The sequence below is a fragment of the Ursus maritimus genome, unplaced genomic scaffold (assembly GCF_017311325.1).
Source record: "Ursus maritimus isolate PB19 unplaced genomic scaffold, ASM1731132v1 scaffold_1, whole genome shotgun sequence".
NCBI classification, from domain to species: Eukaryota; Metazoa; Chordata; class Mammalia; order Carnivora; family Ursidae; genus Ursus; species Ursus maritimus.
Window position 1 is genome coordinate 29,096,118 of NW_024423343.1, and position 17,330 is coordinate 29,113,447.

The 17,330-nt window shown below is 42.4% G+C and overlaps 1 protein-coding gene, 1 long non-coding RNA gene and 1 pseudogene across 7 annotated transcripts in view; 1 reads left to right on the forward strand and 2 right to left on the reverse strand.

Annotated features, from left to right (window-relative positions):
* GPR1 (G protein-coupled receptor 1) overlaps positions 1–17,330 on the forward strand; it is a 44,048-nt gene that overhangs the window by 9,420 nt on the left and 17,298 nt on the right. For 2 of the 4 annotated variants that reach the window (XM_008687410.2, XM_040641591.1), the window contains one exon: positions 2,219–2,269. The gene's annotated coding sequence lies outside the window, so the exon portion shown is untranslated. Of the gene's footprint in view, positions 1–2,218; positions 2,571–17,330 lie in introns of those variants that run through there. The other 2 variants (XR_005837657.1, XR_005837656.1) reach the window with 2 other exon arrangements.
* LOC103659790 lies at positions 781–1,117 on the reverse strand (annotated as a pseudogene).
* LOC103659791 lies at positions 5,007–17,153 on the reverse strand. Of its 3 annotated transcripts, XR_567627.2 has the most exons (5): positions 16,922–17,153; positions 16,399–16,549; positions 6,649–7,205; positions 6,340–6,468; positions 5,008–5,928 (listed from the first exon to the last, which is right to left on the reverse strand). It is a non-coding gene; the product is annotated as an uncharacterized LOC103659791 (long non-coding RNA). The 3 variants fall into 3 exon arrangements; XR_005837661.1 differs by having other exon boundaries at positions 5,007–6,468; positions 6,649–7,140; XR_567626.2 differs by having other exon boundaries at positions 5,007–6,468.

The window sequence follows — 17,330 nt, forward strand, 5'->3', positions numbered from 1 at the left end:
CACACAATCACTGTGCTTTCTAGCCAGTTGGATTACAGCTAGTCAGTGAGATCACAGCAAGAAGCCCAGCTATGTTGTACCCGTTTTTATCACAAGAAATGAACTCATCTACACGAATCATTTGGTGCAAAATAAATAAATTCCTTTAGTAGAACATTATCACAGGATCAGAATGTCCTACTTTGGAAAGGAAGGAATGAACACAATGTAGCTTTACAGTAACAGCAGGAAACCATTATTTTGTTGCTCACAGTGGTGTGTTTCAGCCCATGTTTTCTTAGAATGAAACATAAATCCAAAATGTTAGCTAAACTAATCACGAATAATATCAGATGAGCTCTCTGAGCCAGTGATCATTACCTTAGCTGGAAGCCTACGAATTTATTACCTTTCAACAGTCATGTTATGTGAATTATTTCATAATATGCCCTAATAAATAGATTAATTAAAGATAATAATAATAGCTCACATGGGATGCCTGGGTGGCTCAGTTGGTTTAGCAGCTGCCTTCTGCTCAGGTCGTGATCCCAGGGTCCTGGGATCGAGTCCTGCATCGGGCTCCTTACTCAGTGGGGAGCCTCCTTCTCCCTTTGCCTGCCTCTACCCCTGCTTGTGCCCTCTTTCTCTGTCTCTCTTTCTGACAAATAAATAAATAAAATCTTTAAAAAAATAATAATAATAATAACAGTTCACAATTCTTGAGCTCCTCCTGTAAGCCAGGCGCTGTGAGACACATATGTATCTTGCGTAGTTTTTTTAAGTGAAACATAACCTCAAGATTATATTGTCTTTGTAATAAAATAAAATATGACACTTAGAACTAGATTATTTGGCCCTTTCTCTTCTTACCAAAGTGCTTGCTTCTCTTAATAGCCAGCATTCTCCTAGATCCGCAGTTGGGATCAACACATTCAAGCCTCAGCACAATCTTCTTCATAATTTTAGCCTTTTTCCAGAAAATCCGTCCGCCCACGATAGCCACTCTGCTTCCTGTCATAACGCCGCTTTCCCTGGGCATACAGAGAATCCTTGCCCTTCTTGTAATGTGTCACTTTGTGGGGTTGGTGTTTGCCACACTGCTTACAGAAAGTCTGGCGGTTTTAGGAATGGTCACCATGTTTGTAAGAGTGCTATCTGGGTGGTATCTGGTATAATTCTTACAACAATCCAACAATGGTTTACTCATGGGCTTTCTCCCCAGATCACAGACAGAGAAACTGAAGTTGATTGTAATTAAAATGATGTGATACCCTGGACACTGTCTTTGATTTGCCATTATAGGAGAGGGAAAAAAAAAACTATCTTTTCCTCCTCCTTTTCTAAATTCTCATCTGGGGCCCCTCTAACAAAGGACGGAGTATCAAGAGAAAAGCATACAGATTTTTTAATGTAAATTTTACATGACATGGGAGCCTTCATAAGGAAATGACCCAAGGAAACAGTTAAACCTGAGTTTTGTTTTTTTTTTAAAGATTTTATTTATTTACTCGACAGAGATAGAGACAGTCAGCCAGAGAGGGAACACAAGCAGGGGGAGTGGGAGAGGAAGAAGCAGGCTCCCAGCGGAGGAGCCTGATGTGGGGCTCGATCCCACAACGCCGGGATCATGCCCTGAGCCGAAGGCAGACGCCCAACGACTGTGCCACCCAGGCGCCCCAAACCTGAGTGTTTTTATACTACGTTTGAGCAAAAATGGGGACTCATGGAAAATGTGCCAGGACAAAGGGTAATGAGCAGAGAGTAGTACAGTGGGGGAAGCAAAGCAGGGCTTGTTGGTTCAGATTCTTCTCAGAGTCCCTCCTTCCTCAGAGGTGCTTTCCTCAGGGTGTAGGGAGGGCACCTCTCACGTGAGACTCATATGAGCTGCTTCAAGGAGACCAGGAAAGGTCAGAGAGTCCTTCCCGAAACCTACTATTTCTCAAGCTCCTTCGCTTAAACTACTCAATATACCGAGGTGCCGTATTTTGGGGTAGCATGTCCTGTACCTTATCAGTATCTACGGTGGATTGAAAAAAAAATGTGAAATAATACCTACAAATAAGATGGTGGGACATAGAAGTACACTGGAAATAGGGGGAGAATGGGAAACAGGGCGTCTGAAGGCAGGAAAAAAACAATTATAATAGTAGTCAGACACTGAGCGTCACTGGACTGCCTCATTTCATCCCCACAGCGACCCAGTCAAGTAGGTATTATTATTATTATCCCTCTTTTACAGATGGAGAAATTGAGGCTTGGGGCTTTTGACTAACTTCGCAAGGCCACACAGGTAGGTAGTAAGTAGAACTGGAATTTGAAACCAGGGTCTGCCTGACTCCAGGGCCCCAGGGCTTCACTCCGTAAAATACCTACCGCCCAGAAATGCTCACGACTGCTGTGGATCTCACCCAGGCACTTGGAGAGGATGGACTGGTGGGAGAGAGAGACGAGGGTGACAGAGAAGACAGACATGGAAGACTGGAAAGGAAATGGAGAACTAAAATTCAACTTGGGGCGGTGCCTGAGTGGCTCAGTCGGTTAAGTGTCTGCCTTCGGCTCAGGTCGTGATCTCAGAGGCCTGGGACCGAGTCCCGCATCGGGCTCCCCACTCAGGGGGGAGTCTGCTTCTCCCTCTCCCTCTGCTCCCCCCCCACCCCCCGCTTGTTCTTGCTCTCTCACTCTTTCTCTCTCTCACACGCAAAAGTAAATAAATACAACCTTTAAAAAAATAATAAAAACAAAATAAAATTCAACTGTATGTAAACACCCTACCCTAAATATTATTTAGATATCTCAAGGGGGAGTGGGGAGCAAGGGCAGTGACAGATGAGACATAACTGGAGTGTCGTTGGGGGCTGCCATGGCTTCTCTTCATCTCACATTGGTGAGCCAGATACGTATCCTCGGGCCAAGGAAGGCAGTCTGTGTTCTGGAACTGCAGCGTCGATCAGGCAAAATGCCACATCTAACCAATTATCTGTAGTTTGGGGGTGGCTAGAGCATGGGCTTGGCTCCCTTCCTCTGGGTAGCTGCAGCAGCAATTAAAGTAGCCTCAGTCTGACTGCAGGAAAGAAAGAAAGAAAGAAAGAAAGAAAGAAAGAAAGAAAGAGGGAGAGATAAACGGAGAGCTGTACATATCTGAGTACTGGGTTAGTGTTCTGGCTGTGCAAAGCAATTCTATTCATCTTATTTATTGGTCTCTCGATTCCAACAGTCCTACTAGGGACCTGGCTTCTAACACACGGTCCTTAAAGAGGACAGGTAAGGGTGCGGGGAAGAGAGTCTGGGATCCCTCAAGAAAGAATTTGCATCTGTAATACCAAACTTGGAGTGCTATCAGAATTTTCTCTCCTGAAGCCCTTCCCTGCTTGTCTGGAAGTCCACTTAGCCCTCCTTTCCTCTGAGGGACTGCTTCCCCATCTTGATGTTCAGTTCCATCATTATTCTAGGAGTGGGAGGTAAATTTAGGTTTTGGAAATTGAGTGGACCAGAAAGAAATTTCATATACATTTTTTAAAAACCTTACCACACCCCCATCCTCCTCTCCCTCTTCATTGTCCTCTCAAGGTCAGACCAACACTTTTGGACTAAAGCTCTATTAAAAGATAATTTTTTAAACAGTTAAATCATGACTCGCATACAAATATAAAATTAACATGTCTCAAAGTTCTTTTTTTTTTTAACTCATTAGTGAATGATAGACTCAGTAAGATGTTACCATGGGTTAAAAAGAGAATTCAAAGTATCACGCATGTATAAGCCATCAGGAACGTTGAAATGAGTTTATAAACCGTTGCAAAATTGGCAAAACTGCTTAGTAATTCACAGGGCAACAATCACTTGCATTCCACTGGAATTCATTCATATTTCTGTGGAAAAGGATCATTTGCATTATTGTAAGTTGTCGACAATGTGCACAATTGTGAAATATTCAGATAGTAACAGGCAGAGAACCCAAAAACACACACCAGATAGGATACTCAGAACCTGTCTTCCCATTTCAGTATCCTTCACAATTTTTCCTGACAGGCCCTAAATACTGAAAAAATTATATCCCTCTTCATATGTAATTCATATGTAAAAAAAATACATATATATATACACACTAAACCAAACTCATAAATTTCGTAATGGAAGTAAAATAGTTTTTTTTCCAGAATATCCTTCCTGCAAAACTATACATTGACCCATAAAGTTAGACCTTTTTGTTGTTTTACTGCCTCTGCTTTGCAGGTGTACTAACTTAGTCCCCTTTTGGAGTGATAACTCCTCCCATGACAACTCAGCTTTTGGCCACGCTGGTGACATCTTTAGTAAAGTCCTCTTATAGGCCAATAAGCTGAGTATTTTCTAATGAAATAGATGGAAGAAAAAAAATGGAAGAAATATTATGTAGTACTGTCACTGTAAATGGGTAAAATATCTGAAATAAACCCCAGCTGTAGGGAGGGCCTGGCTGCCTTGGTCGGAACAACATGCAACTCTTGATCTTGGGGTTGTGAGTTCAAGCCCCATGTTGGGTGTAGAGATTACTTAAAAAAAATTTTTTTAAATCTTGAAAAAACCACAACAACCATAAATTGTATTTTTCAGGACACCTACACATCACAAATCATGTCTTACAATATACTTCTGTGTTAGGACCGCTGTAGTGATTTTAATTCTAATGATCCACGTCAACGTGTCAAGAGGTCGAGGAGTATTTGTGTGTGTGTTTGTAAGCAGCATGATAAGATGTCACCTGGAAAACACCAGATATTTGCTGGGTCTGTTAGTTAAGCGGATATTTTTTTATTATTCAGTGTAAAATAACTAATTACAAATTATTGGGTTTTTTATAGTAACTTTTTATTATGTTATATTAGTCACCATACAGTATATCCTTAGTTAACTAATTACAAATTTAAACAAATTATTTTATTTTATTTTTTAATGATTTTATTTCTATATTTGAAGGGGGAGGGGCAACAGGAGAGGGAGAAGCAGACTCCACACTCCACACTGAGCAGGGAACCTGATGCAGAGCTCAATCCCAGGACCTTGGGATCATGACCTGAGCTGAAGGCAGACGCTTAACTGACTGAACCACCCAGGCACCCTTAAACAAATTGTTTTAAATAAAAGTTGCCTAGGAAGCAAGCAGCTTTCTAGATTTGAAAATTAGAAGGTGGGGACTGGACAGAGGGAGAAAAGATGAAAAACTGAAGGCTCTTGGTTATACTTTGCTCAAAGGGCTCTAACTCTGAGCTTGGAGTAGAAACAGTCTGCACAGTATAGTCAAGTAGAATCTAAAGGGTGCTCCGGCTGACAACAGCCAGCACGTGTCCCAGGGTGACCCTTGCCAGCTGGGACCGAGCCCCCGTGGCCACCAGCACCATCAGCAAGCACCAGTGGTTTGCCAGAAGGACGTGATCGTGGGAAGGCTGTTGTTCCGTGGTTAACACTTCCACCCAGCTCCATGTGGGCAAACATCCAAATTAGACAAAACTGATGGCCAGGCTACTGCTCTCTATTTCCACATCTGTTTAGGTTCCTCTTGGTTCTTGCTCCAGTCATGATTTCTGGCTGATTCGGCTCCTGCAGCTTTGTTTGTTTCTGGTCTTAACGGAGTGAGATCCTTGGCTAATAAATAGCTACCTTCTCTGACGCTTGGCTCGCTTTAGCAGGCTGCCTTCATTCCGCCACATGTGGTGGAACATCGGTTCTCTGGGATCCGAGTCAGCTCTATCCTGGGTGGTGAGTCCTCCCCTCGTAGGTCCCCAGCAACAGCGGCTGCACCTCCTTCCTCAAGGGCACTCTACACTTCATGCCCTAACGGGCTTGCTTCCTCAAGGCTCTGCTGCTCCCTCCAGGAGCCCAGCAGCCCTCCCTCAAACTATTTCCTGGCTCAGGTTTATCCAGATAAACGACTTGGTTGTTGAGATGATTCCAGAATTCTGATGCTCCCACCTTGCAATAAGAAAGAGAAAGTAAGCAAAAAAAAGTAAAGCCAAATGTAATTTTGACCATAATGACGGAAGTTGATGTTTCGTAGGTAAAATTTTTTTGACTTATACCCAAGTCTGTATTTATTTAAGATCTTCTTCACTTGTTCTTTCACCAGGTATTTATGGACCATATTCCATGTTCTGGGAATTGTTCTAGCAACTAAGGATATAGCAGAGACTAAAAAAAGACAAAGCTTGGGGACTCCGAGCTTACACTGTACATCTAATGGGGTTTCTTAGAGAGAGGAGGTAAATAATTAATGATTTAAAGAGCTCTCCTGTAGAGAGGGGAGAGCTTTCAGAGCCTAACCTGTATGCTAAGATGTGCTCTGTTCATCACAGATAAAGTAACCATGAAATCTGTGGCCCCTACCTGAAATCAGGGCACAGGGTTCCAAACAGTATACTCTTGCAAGCCTTAAAGAGTTGAGACATAGCAAATGTCCTGGCCTGTATTTTTTTCCAGCTTTTTATTATGAAAAATTCCAAACACTCAGGAAAGCTGAAAGAATAGTGCAGAGAACAATTAAGTACTTATAATCTCGATTGATTATTAACATTTTGCTATATCTGGTTGACCAGTAATTATTTCTATATTTTCAATTTATTATTTGACAATAATCTCAAGCTTGCAAAAGAGTCACAAGAAAAATTCAAAGAATCCTCTCAAATCCCTTTTTACCTCTGTTCACCGATGGTTAAATTTTCGCTCCGTTTGTGTTTCTGTTCTGTCTGTGTATCTGTGTATGCAGTTTTTCTGAATCATTTGCGAGGAAGTTACATGCTTCATGCCCCCTTCTCCCTGTGTATTTTAGGGTCTGTTTCCTAAGAGCAAGGACATCCTTCTACATAATCGCCGCATACTTGATAATCACAGGAAATTTTAAGTTGCTTCAATACTTTTAGCCAATCTCTAATCCACGTTCCAGTTCTGTCGATTGCTTCAATAATGTTCTTTTTGGCCTTTTGTTTTTCTCTAGTATAGGATGGAGTCCAGCATCATATATTACATTTAGTTGCCACGTGTCTTTAGTCTGTTTTAATCTGGAACATTTCCATAGCCTTTCTTTGTCTTTGATGACGTTGGCATTTTAAAAGAAAACAGAACTTAAAAAAAAAAGTTCCTCATTTAGAGATTGTCTGATATCCATCTTGTGTCACAGGTTGAGTTCTTCTAGAAGAAAACTCAGAGACAGAGTTTAATGATCGGATATTAGGTCGTGAACTTAGGATCAATACCTGTGTGCAGAAAGACAATTGGGCAGGGGGAGAAATTGAGCTGCAAGGTAGGACTAGCAAAGATAGCCAGAGGTGGACCTATGAAGCTAAAATGGATCCATCAGAATTGTCCCCCACTGGGACATCATGGCCGGGGCTTTCTATTTCCATGCTAACGCTCACTGGAGGTGAGCCGCTCTAGAAGGGCATGGCCCCGGGAAGGGAGCTCTACGTAGGAGCAGCAGGCCCTGAAGGGCTGCTAATTGGACACTACCTCCTGATGATTCTCCCACGAGCTAGGGCAACAAGTTCGGGATCTAGACTATGTAGTAACTATACCTCAGTTAAAAAAAAAAAAAAAGATAAATGCAAAAAATCGGTATCTAGTCAATTGTCACAGATTACATTTTTTTCCTTTTTTTTTAAAGAAACCTCTAGGGGCACCTACCTGGGTGGCTCAGTGGGTTCAGCGTCTGACTTTGGCTCAGGTCATGATCTCGGGGTCCTGAGATTGAGCCCCAAGTGGGCTCAGCGGGGAGACTGCTTCTCCCTCTGCCCCTCCCCCAGCTCATGTTCTCCCTTGTGCTCTCTCTCTCTCAAATAAAAAAACATGGGGCGCCTGGGTGGCACAGCGGTTAAGCGTCTGCCTTCGGCTCAGGGCATGATCCCGGAGTTATGGGATCGAGCCCCACATCAGGCTCCTCCGCTGTGAGCCTGCTTCTTCCTCTCCCACTTCCCCTGCTTGTGTTCCCTCTCTCGCTGGCTGTCTCTATCTCTGTCAAATAAATAAATAAAATCTTTAAAAAAATAAAAAAATAAAAATAAATAAAAAAACAAAAGCTTTAAAAAAGCAAGCAAGCAAGCATGATGTGGGTCTTGCACTCATGACCCCAGAGCAAGAGTTGCATGTTCCACCCAGAGCCCGTCAGGCCCCCCATCTTTTCTCTTTTAATCTGGAACTACAATTTGTTTTTCCTTGACAAAGGCTAAACAGAACAGGTCTGATGTCTTGAAGAACCTTCCTGTTTTTCGGTGTTTTTTCAAATTTGAGTCTTGTGACTTAATGTCACAGGAACTGAGGAAAATATGATTTGCTTTTAATTCGATGATTTTAAGTATTAATGCAGATGAAACAATTTTCGAAGATGTGGACTATCTTTGCTAGCATAGTCATTGAAGGCCCGCTTTTATATTCATTATTAATAAAGGAGAGTCATAGAGAAGTAAAGAGATAAAATGACTTATGACACCAATTTTATTACACATGTATAAAATCGAGTTAACTCGGTATTTGTGTGTGTTTGAGTGTGTATACGTAGCCAGATACTACTTAACCTTCACATTTTCTTCTGTAGCAAAGAACGAAACAAAAGCTGCTTTGTGTTTTTTTTTGTAATTTGCTAGTGAAAACAGGAAATGAAAGAATCATATTATCTTGTCCCATCATATTATGTTGTACCATAATCATATTATATTATATTGTTACTAAAGCTTCTTTAGTCCTTTAAATGTAGCACTCATTATAAGCAGCTCTAATCCTCTTAAAATATTATGACTCATTCATTATAACAAATTAAGGAAGACATGAGACACGAAGATCTTTTCAGATTATTTCCAGACAGCCTTCTTTAACTAATGTCCTTCAATTGAGCTAGTTATAAGTTTTCTGATGGAAAATAATTATCTCTGCTAGGTATTAGTCAAATACTTTCAAAATTTGTCCGTGGCCACCACCTTGACAAGGGACAGGAGTATCTTCCTCTTTCCCCCCTCCTTTCCTCCATCCCTCCTCTCTCCTTTTTTCCCTTCTTTTATGGAAAGAATTTACCGCTAAAACTATATTACAGTACTTTTTTCCCACCTAACCTAAGACATATCCCATAAACATTAAAGAAGTGGGAAATCATCAACATAAAATTTACAACTTTATATGAGATAAATATAAAGCTAAAGATTTAGTGTTTTGTGAGGATAAAGTATAATAGAGAATTGGTCAATTTTGCCTATTTTGAGCCAATTTGTTTTAATTCAATACCATTCCTTGAATATTCATTGTGTTTAAGTCCCTGTACTGGACCCTTTGATGAGAAACAAATTTGACTGTTTGATTGATTCATGTATTCATTCATTCACTTTTATAGTCTCTACAACTAAATTAAATTTAGGGAGGAGAAGATGGTGGGAAAATATACGTGTTTCCATAGGAGTTTAACTAGTAAGCAGGCTAAATTACTATTCTTAGACTTAATATGCCTTATTTTTTATTTGTGGGGCTTTTTTTTTTTTTTGAAGATTTATTTATTTATTTCAAAGAGAGAGAGGGTGAGCAGGGGGCTAGAGGGGGAGGGAGAGAATCTCAAACAGACTCCAATTGAGCGCAGAGCCTGACTTGATCAGCCTGGCTTGATCTCATGACCCTGAGATCAGACCGGAGCTGAAACCAAGAGTTGGACACTTAACCTAGGCACCCCTCAGCCTAATTTTTTAAAGAACACCATGCTATTTGAGCCACGTGGTTCCCATATGCACAAAATATGCCTGTTCAAACTCCCCATCTGGGTGACATGAGCAAAACAAGCAAAGTCAGGACCTCAGAAAATGCTCTCCTCCACAAAGCAACAAGAAACGCAAAATGGTCTGAATCCACTTTTCCAGAACTCTAATCCTAATCCAAAGGCTTGCGACAATCCGGGAGTGTTCATCGAAAACAAACAAAAACAACAAAATTTAAAACGGCTTAATCTCAGTACAAGAAGTGAGCTGCGTGGCATTTGTGACTTGCTCTAGTCTTACCCTGCCTGGCAATCTTCTGGAAAACTAACAGTCCACCCCCTCAGTGAAGCCCGGCCGCCTCGTAGCAAGCGAAAGGAAGAGAGAGTAGTTTTGGGACTCCTTAAAAGCTTCACTCCCAGGGAACTATTATGTGACCTGGCTGGTGGCTCCCTGGAAAGCCTCGCTTGTAGGATTATCTATATTTGACCTAAGGCAGCTCACCGACGGTGAAAAGCTTTTTCCCCATAAGCATTTATCGAAAATAATAACAGGAAGTTACTTAGCTTTGCAGCTGCCTGAGGAGATGGATACCAGTTGAGGGAAAGCATTAACCAAAAGCTTTATTTAAAAAAAATTTTTTTAAAGATTTATTTATTCATCTATTTGAGAGAGCACGCGCACGTGCACGCACATGTGTGAGGTGGGGAGGGGCAGAGGGAGAGGGAGAAGGAGGACGCTGACTCCCCGCTAAGCAGGGAGCCCAATGCAGGGCTCAGGAGCAAGACCCTGAGATCATGGGGCGCCGGGGTGGCTCAATTGTCCAGCGTCTGCCTTGGCTCAGGTCATGATCCTGGGGTCCTGGGATCCAGCCCCGCATCAAAGGGCTCCCTGCTCAGCAGGAAGCTTCTCCCTCTCCCAGTCCCCCTGTTTGTGTTCCCTCTCTAGCTGTCTCTCTCTGTGTCAAATAAATAAATAAAATATCACACAAAAAAAACCCCAAAACAAAAACAACCCCGAGATTACAACCTGAGCCAAAACCAAGAGTTGGACGCTTAACTGACTGAGCCTCCCGGGCGCCCCTCACCAAAAGCTTTAAAAGACTGAGGAATAAGACAGAGGGGCTTTGAAAAGCTCTGCCCTATACCTGAGAATGAAGAAGGCCACATGCAAGTATAGGGCTGTGCTCATGCCCAGGGTCCGGTGCATTGCCAAGAAAGCCATGAAAAGGCCCTAAGCTTTCACCTTGGATGACCTTGAAGGTTCTGCAAGCAGAAAATGAAGCCTAAGGCAGACTTGAAAGTGTGCCCCCTTGGGGCACCTGGGTGGCTCAGTAAGTTAAGCGACTGTGGGAAGCCTGGTTCTCCTTCTCTTGCCCTTCCTCCGGCTTGTGCTCTCTCTCTCGCTCACTCACTCTCTGTCTCTCAAACAAATAAATAAAAAGCTGAAAAAAAAATTAAAAAAAAAAAAAGAAAAAGAAAAGAAAGTGTGCCCCCAACATGCATCCGTGCCCCCTGGCTCCTCAGCAAAACCTGGGAGACTTACTGGTTCCAGGCATTTAAGGAAATTTCCAGGTCTTACATTATACCTTCTTAGCTTTGCATGGTGGTAACAACAAAGGAAAGGTTGCATAAGCCATGGCTTTGATGTTTCTCTGCATTCCTGATCCCCCCATTTGAGTTCAGGCCCCTACGAATTTCCTTTACTTTCTCGCCAGCTCAGCCATACATTTAGAAAGATGATTTTGTTATGTTTAATCCAGTGTTTTTCGAGGTTTTGTAGTGAGAAGTGTTTAAAGAATACCCGGATATCCAGAGTCCCATATTGCTGGAATCATAATTCCACCCAGCTTCCGAGCTATTAGGAACGGTCTACCAACGCTGTCATTTCATCTGAATACATACACAGTAAGGCGCAGGGCGTCGTGTGGATTCCACTGACTGCATTGCTCAAGAGGCCCACTCGTCTGTTTCTGCAGCTCAGCCTCAGAGCCAGGCTCGAAGCAGCTCCTGTTTTCTCTCCTTATCCACGAGGGGCCCCAGGACCTCAGACACCTCCCTCTTCCTCAGTGGCCGACTCTACCCACCTCTCTTGTTGCACGTCTATCCAACTGCCATATTCTTTGCTCCACAAACATTTATTTTTACCTTAAATCTTTTACTGTTTTTTTTTTAAGATTTTTATTTATTTATTCGACAGAGATAGAGACAGCCAGTGAGACAGAGAACACAAGCAGGGGGAGTGGGAGAGGAAGAAGCAGGCTCCCAGCAGAGGAGCCTGATGTGGGGCTCGATCCCATAATGCCGGGATCACGCCCTGAGCCGAAGGCAGACGCTTAACCGCTGTGCCACCCAGGCGCCCCTTACCTTAAATCTTTTACTGTTAATCACCAGAGGAGAATAGTAGATACCAGAAACATGATTGGTATGAGAAATTTCCAAGCATTTCATAATTTTACAAAAGGTCTTAGAATCATGGTCCTGATTCCCTTCTAGAATGAGTTTGTATCTTCCATATTTATTCTCTTAGGGCGTTGTTCCATATTGGGTGAAGGCCAAAGGGATGCTGTTTTCAAACATGACTCTTCTTCCTAAATTGAAGATAGAAGGGCCTGTGGATGCTATCAGGGCAGAACAAAGGTATCCCTGTCCTCTCCCGAGTCACCAGATTGAATGATCCCCAAATCAGTCAACCTCTGTCCTGATCAGGAATATTATGGGATGCCTGGGTGGCTCAGTCAGTTAAGTGTCTGCCTTCAGCTCAAGTCATGATCCCAGGGTCCTGGGATCGAGTCCTGCATCAGGCTCCTTACTCAGCGGGGAGCCTGCTTCTACCTCTGCCTGCCATTCCCTCTGCTTGTGCCCTCTCTCTCCTTCTCTCTGGCAAGTAAATAAACAAAATCTTAAAAAAAAAAAAAGGAATATTATGGCCGTTACTTTATAATCCTATTTTTAGATGCTCAAAACACCCACATATCAACTAGACTTTGACTGCAGACCTACTTTTAACCTCCTGGTTAGCACAAGGCTTTATTCCCTTCTGTACTTTGATTTGATAATATGATAGACTGCTTTACCTTCCGTCCTTTATGTTTTAGACTTTCTTTCCTATTTTCCATCTCACTGTTTCGCTGCGCTATGTCTTAGGTGCCCTCCTCAGATACATCTTCTAGTTTACAGTCTCCCTTTGACTGGGCTAAGCTACTATTTTATGCATGCGGTAAAATAAATTTCAATATCAACTTTGTAATTTCTAGAAGTTCTGCATGATTCTTTTTTTTTTTTTTTTTAAGATTTTGTTTATTTGACACAGAGAGAGACAGCCAGTGAGAGAGGGAACACAAGCAGGGGGAGTGGGAGAGGAAGAAGCAGGCTCCCAGCGGGGGAGCCTGATGTGGGGCTCGATCCCAGAACGCTGGGATCACGCCCTGAGCTGAAGGCAGACGCTTAACCGCTGTGCCACCCAGGCGCCCCGCATGATTCTTTATAAAACTTTTTTGGCCCAAAGTAGATGTTTTGCCTAAAATCCTAGTAATTATTAGTGCTTCTGTCTTAGGATTTTTTTTTTCTATCCCCACCACTCCATATTCAGGTATTTATGTGTTCTACTAACTCTGTTTTTCTCATGTATAAAATGAAGGGACTAGACTAAATTGTCTCTGCCATCTCATTTCACTTTAGCAGACTGTAATTCTAAGATCTTTAAAGATTTATTTATTTATTTGAGAGAGAGTGAGCACTCGCGTGTGAGCAGGGGGAGGGGCAGAAGGAGAGGGAGAGAGGGAATCTCAAGCAGACTCCCCCTGAGCACAGAGCCCGATGCAGGGCTCGATCCCACGGCCCTGAGACCATGCATGACCTGAGGCGACATCAAAAGTCTGGCACTTAACCGATTAAGCCACCCAGGTGCCCCAATAATTCCATAATCTTTGGCCATACTAACTTCACCCTCTTTCAAAGAGATTAAAGAACAGAAATTGGTTTGTAAAAGGAGAACTCCCCTTCCCCAACTAATAAGGGCAAGTTGAAAAAGATGAAAACAAATAGAAATGGCAGCTACATCTTCGGGGGTGAAAATGAGACATGAGAAAATTGTTTCCCTTCACAGCACATTACATGGCACGTTTACCCTTCATGGCACCGCATCCCTCCCAAACCCCTTAGTGAAGGAGGCACTGCATATATGCATGGATTGGTAGGAGATTATGGCCAAGCCACAGAATCAGAACGACATCCTGACCAATGGCCAGGAGAGCCAGCAAGCTGTGTCAGGTACCTCAGAGTTTCCGGGTTGGCAGCGCTTTAGACATCATCAAGCCCAGTCACACTTAATTCCTGGTTTCCTCCTACAAAACCCTCAATTCGTGGTTGCCTCATTAAACACCTCCACGTATGAGAAATGTCCCATCACCTGACACGGCTTTGCACCAGAAGGAAAGCTCCGTGGGTTCTGTTCACTGCTGTTCACTACTATTTGTTCAGGGCTTAGGACATATAGTAGATGCTCAATAAATATTTTCTTAAATGTTTTTTGATAAATATTTTTTAAATAAATAAATGCCTATTTTTAACAACTATCATCTTTAGAAAGTTTTGCCTTATGTTGAGCTAAAATGTGTCCTTCTCTCGCGTCCTTAGTTTTGCTCTCTGGCCAGATAAAAATTCCCTCATCTGCATACCAGACCTCGAACCATTTGAAAAAAGTTATCCCACTCTGAGGCACCTGGCTGGCTCAGCCGGAAGAGCATGCAACTCTTGATCTCAGGCTTGTGAGTTTGAGCCCCATGTTGGATACAGAGATTACCAAAAAAAAAAAAAAAAAAATTTTTTTTTTAAGTTATCCTGTCCTTTCTCTTCTAGAATAAATAACTTCCACCAATTCATTCAGCGTTCCTCACATGATGTAATTTTAAGCTTTCTCTCTGTCCTGTTGTCTCTTTTCTGGACGCGCTCCAGTTTATCATTGTTCATCTGAAACTGTAATTCTCAGAAAAGAATACAATACCCCCAGCTGCAACCTGACCAGTTCAAGCAGAGTTGGACAAACACTCCCTTAATTCTATTAGAACAGCTCAAGGACAAATTCACCATTTTCCCCTTTTTTAAAGCAGTCACATTTCTTTGTGGACTCACAGAGAGCTCGTGGTCAAGGAGAAGTCTTACTTTGGTGCAGAAACTTCACACGTCTAAACTTCAGAACAGATTGCCACAGGACATGAGTCACACTGCCTTTGGGGAATGGTGCACATCGTGGAAATGCAAGTGGAGGTGGGGGGCTGGGACCCCGCCCAGGCAGGCCACATCAGCTCCCTTCTCCTGGGTGATAAAAAGGCACTGAACACGCCATTAGCCCATCTTCTGTATCTCTTTGATGTAGGCTTACCAAATCCATTTTAGGAAAAAAATCCAGGGCCTGTAATTGCTGCCTAAGCACATTACCAACTAGGAAAACCTGTCAGGAGACGATTTGTTTTCTACAGTAACTGGCACAAAGTTCAATGCAGGTGTTGCTTAACAAGTGAATTCTGAAGTGAGAGAAGACAGGTAATTTCTAACGAACATTCTGGACACTGCCTTGAAGTCCTATTTTCCAGGTCAGTATGGTAAAATTAGATTTTTTAAGAAGTAATAGGAAGGCCATTCTGAGTATCTCTTTTCGGAACCTTCGAAACTTGATTATCTTGAATGCAAGCAAAACGAAAGTGTCTTCAACTCAAGATCTCTATGGTTACTCTTAGTATGACTCTGTATGGTGGTTTTATTTATTTTTCTAAGATTTTATTTATTTATTTGAGAGAGAGAGAGAGGAGATCGCACAAGCAGGGGGAGGGGCAGAGGCAGAGGGAGAAGCAGGCTCCCCGCTGAGCAGGGACCCTGATGCAGGGCTGATCCCAGGACCCTGAGATCATGACCCGAGCCAAAGGCAGATGCTTAACTGACTGAGCCACCCAGGCGCCCCTGTATGGTGGTTTTATTTTTTTTAAATTTTTTTTTAAATTTTTTTTTAAAGATTTTATTTATTTATTCGACAGGACAGAGACAGCCAGCGAAAGAGGGAACACAAGCAGGGGGAGTGGGAGAGGAAGAAGCAGGCTCATAGCGGAGGAGCCTGATGTGGGGCTTGATCCCATAACGCCGGGATCACGCCCTGAGCCGAAGGCAGACGCTTAACCGCTGTGCCACCCAGGCGCCCCTGTATGGTGGTTTTTAAATATGAACTTAGAATGGCCATGCTTTTGCTGCTTCTATTTGTTTATTTATTTTTATATTTTTAAAGATTTTATTTATTTACTGGAGAGAAAGGGAGGGAGAAAGCACGAGCAGGCGGAGGGACAGAGGGAGAAGCAGGGTCCCCACTGAGGGGGGAGCCCGATGAGGACTCAATCCCAGGACCCTGGGATCACGACCTGAGCTGAAGGCAAATGCTTAACTGACTGAGCCACCCAGGCACCTGCTTTTTCTGCGTTTAATAACTTTCTGTAATTGGACTTTAGGCTTAAAACAGTTTGTCTAAATTTGCCTTGTTAGAGGAAATCTATGAACAGAAAAGATACAGACAGGAACCTTTGCTAAAAGTAAACTTTTTAAAAAATTTTATTTACAAGTGGTTTGTTACTGAATTCCTTCCAAGTTCCTATCCAGGAAACAAAATGCTTATATTATGTTTCTCTGAAGATATATTATAGGACTTGTATAGGTGCCAAGATATTTTCTGATTTAAGTACCTGGTGAAGCACTTGGCTGTTGAGTTCTCCGAAGCAGAGATGATAGGAACAGCGCGGGTAGAGGCATCCGTCCTTCCTCTCTCCCGCGCCACTGTGCTTAATGACTTTCACAAGACCCCTTTCCTTTTCCTCAAGTACCAGACCTCCATCTCTGGGACAAGGTGAATCGTATCAAAGATGAAAGAAAGATATTAAATAAATGCAGATTATTTTATTGTATAGTTACTGTGTCCAGAACCAATTTACAAAATAATACAGTGAAGAGGCCTTAGAAGTGGTTCTTCCCTCTCATTTCTACCACTACAGACAGCGAGCAAATGGGAAAGATGCCTATTGTAAAATGAATTAGGAATAAAAGAAAGCTCTTAAAATATAGTCCTATGTTTTACCACTGAACCAGGATCTGATGATATTCTTTCCTTGCCCACCCCCTTCCTCTCTTCCTTCCTTCATTTAATATTTTTCTTTCTTTCTTAGTCAAGGAAAGAAGAGGGGAAGATATAAATGCTCTCTCTCTCCTTACCTTCTAGTTATGCGAACGTAACTACGCAGACCTAGTTAGGAAGCGGAGATTCTACTTCTCCCGCAGTTCCACAGCTGTTTTGGGCACCACTGCGTGTTTATAACCTTTTCTCACAGATGTTACATTTTATGAAATCTGACTCATTAGGGTGGTACTAGTATCTTTAGATGGAAAGAAATCCCTGAGGGCTGATTACACAAGTCTGCTTCACTCAAAACCTGAACTATTTGAACAGAATATTTCCCGGAAAAAAAAAGAATTTGTCGTAATTAAATAAATCAGACAGCAATGATTTTAAATTCTTTTTTCTTTTTTTTTTCCAGGAAGAATGAGGGAGGGACCATGTTCTTGTTTGGGGAGGTTTCGGTTTTATTTGCAGAATGTTTCTAATTTGTGTGGGCCTTTTCAT